Source organism: Brassica oleracea, chromosome C5, assembly GCF_000695525.1.
Source record: "Brassica oleracea var. oleracea cultivar TO1000 chromosome C5, BOL, whole genome shotgun sequence".
Taxonomy (NCBI): domain Eukaryota; kingdom Viridiplantae; phylum Streptophyta; class Magnoliopsida; order Brassicales; family Brassicaceae; genus Brassica; species Brassica oleracea.
The window spans coordinates 18629269-18632662 of record NC_027752.1 but is presented as its reverse complement, the minus strand read 5'-3'; positions in this window follow the sequence as shown (position 1 = coordinate 18632662).

Genomic DNA, 3394 nt, shown 5'->3' with positions numbered 1-3394 from the left:
AATATCATGACTCGCTACTTTCACTCATCTATGTTGAAAACAATTAACTTTTGTTATATCTTAATTTATATCTCTTAAAACATATGTTAATTACATGATTTCAATTTTTCACTTATCAAAATATTTTTTACAAAATTTTTAAATTTTTTCTAAGTAGAACTAGTCCAAACGACTTACGGGGGTTACAAACGTAAAAGAATTTCGTTTTTTTTTTTGTTTCTAAAGGGCTGGTTGTAATTTCCATTGCATTTTAGGTTACTTTTGCATTTGATTCAAGTTTGAGTTTACTTTTGCATTTGAAATCAAGTTGTGAGTTATATTTGGTAATTTTCCCATTTTTTTTTGGTAAAAGTAATACTATTTTTTTTTTCTCTCCTTCCATTTCAAGGTTTTAATTGGTAACCATATTTTATGAAAAAAATAATGATAAAATTCTTATTCTTCCATTTTTGACCAATCACGTTGATTTTTTTTGTCAAATTAGAGACGTATATGGATCCTACTCAATTCCTCTCATTTCTTTAAAAATGAAAAAAAATTATGAAATTTTTTTTCTTCTCTAATTTTGGTGGAGAATGAATTGAACATAAATTCTTATATTTCTGTTTACTCATTTTTCAATTAAATTTTTGTTCATTATTTTATTCATTTTTCCGGCCAGTGAACAGTGATCAGTTGGCCTAAATTTTCCTCTCTCTTCTTTGTTGATCTCTTCTTTGTTGACAAAGAATATTTTCCTCTCATTTTTTGTTGACAAAGAATATTTTCCTCTCGTTTTTACTTTTAATATCTCTCTCGTTTACTCTATAAATTACCAGTCCCAGCAATGTGTTTAAAACTAGTACCACACACAAGAGATGATGTATACTGTTTACCAAAAAAGTAGAACTGTTAGAAGTCGAATGATGAAAAAAGCAAAACTATCAGTTCAAAAAAAAAAAAAAAAAAAGCAAAACTATCACACGAAAATTATAGTGAACATAAAATCGTTTTGATGTATGTGTATATCTAGTGAAACGACGTTTAAAATGTTAGAAGTGATACCATTGACAAAATAAACGCTTATATATCTTTGCTTAAACACACGACAATTACGTATTAATATCCAAATTCTTCCCCCATATATATGGAAGAGTCGAATTCAAGATAAATTATTCAACTACTAAATCACCGCTTATCACTTTCTTTCAGTCCTCTTCACAAAATCTCAGCGACAAGAAATCTATATAGGTGATGCCAATCTTAATTATCTTTATACTTTCTATAATGGGGGTATCATTTCTAATGCATAAACCCCACATCCCAAACCTTTTTGGGTAAGATTTGTCTTTATTGATTTATTAGACGGAATAATATATGTTTTAGACTTTGGCAAAGTATAGTAAATAGTCGAATTGTCTTGTGCAACAAATATTCTCGTTTTAATTATTTTCCTTTTCATATATTAAATTTAATGTTTTTTTTGGTGCAAATTAAATTTAATGTTAAAGGCTTAAAGCTTGGAACTGAGTAAAAGTCTCAATTGTTTTACAAAGTCATACTAATTGACATAACGAATATTTCTCTTTTTCATGATGTATATTTGACTTCGGAGCTTCTAAAATACAAGAGACGACGTGTTTGATCTCGCTTTGCACAACCTATCACACACTGTTACACGATATACATATAAAAAGGTGAATTAAGCAAACAAGTTATGGGCTGCCGACAATAGTTGCTTCGCAGATATTGTAATTTATATGGTCTAGTCTAATAGTAAATATTGCGCCATTTTAAAGAAATATCATGTTGACAAAAAAAAAAGAAATATCATGAATAATTTATAGCCCTTTGTCTTCGAAAATGAAAACAATGTCAAATAATGAAAATAAGGTAGCCGAGTTCGATCTCAACCTACGTGTAGTATTTTTAATTATTACTCTTTCTTTTCTAAAATACTTGATGTTTTGGATATTTGTATAAGAAATAAGATATACATTTTTTTTAAAAAAGTAACATTAAAAATATAAACAAAAAATTAATTTAACCAATCATTAAAATAAGTATAAAACATCACTAGCAGTCTAGCACACAGTTTTTTATAAAATTAAGATTAATATAAAAATATCAAAACATTATCTATTTTAAAACATCAAAAATTCTCTAAAACATCGTATGTTCTAGAACGAATAGAGTATAAGAATTGGTGGCACAATTTTTCTCAACTACTAAGAACACATAACGGTCTCTCACTGTAGCATTTGCTGACTTTAGGTGAGAAAAATGGGACCTGAATTGGTGATTGATGTCGGTGGCTAAGGTATCTCTGATATCTGACATGAAATATTAGTTTGTGCCTTTTGTCACAAAAAAACTTTCATTTCCAAGCATTTTGTTTCTCTTCTGGTTAAACACGTACGAGTAATTTCTCACAAAAAAACGTACGGGTGTTGGTCGATGAAAGAAATGGAAAAAATAAAATCAAAACACTAGTTTTTGTAAAGGTATTGTCAAATTTTCATTTTAACTAAAACAAAATGACGTTTTTCATTTTTATTTTGTTGTGTCGTCTCGTCTCGTCCCATCATTTGCTCAATTGGATAATGGATAGTACTAACCGTACGTGCATGTGCACTTTCATAGAAGAGTAAACAAAATTCAATCTCTGGCTGGGCCGAAAGATCTATTCTTGTTTAATAACGATGATGACATTTTTGGACGGCGGTTATAGTAAACAAATGAAAGAATTTAAATACTTTGTTGACAAAAAAAAATTTAAAATTCAATTAACGTAGTTTAGGCCCAACACACAAGAGCCGAAAGATAAAAAAGAGTCTCAATACTCCCTCACTGCACTGATTTATATTGAATCAATTTTCATAAAGTAAAATACCCAAAATATAGCGGGATCCAAAGCCCAAACTTGGCATTCATTTCTTTGTACAACTTGTAGTCGTATAGATGTTCTCCGTTGCAGCAATTTATTAGGGATACATATATATACCGTATCGAAAATTTTAAGGTACATTAAATAATATATCCCCTATATATTATTTGAGAAACATTACAACTTTTTTTTGTAGCCACATGTCATCACTAGAATGATTCTTAGAATCATTAGAGAAATATGTTGGTCCATCTAATTATATAATAAGCTTTTTATTAAACTAACAATAAATTCATCATTAATGTACTTTATTATTTCGTTAAATAAAATTTACGGAATTGCCTAATGTGGCTAAAATATATATGGCAATTACTGATTTTGAATAATAGAAATTTGATAAAAAATAGTGTATCTTCTATCATATTTGTTTAATTTTAAGCTATTAAATAAATTAAACAACCACAATAACCATATAATAAAAATTTAGATTTTTATGTATATGTTATATTTTGAATTTTTACAAACGGC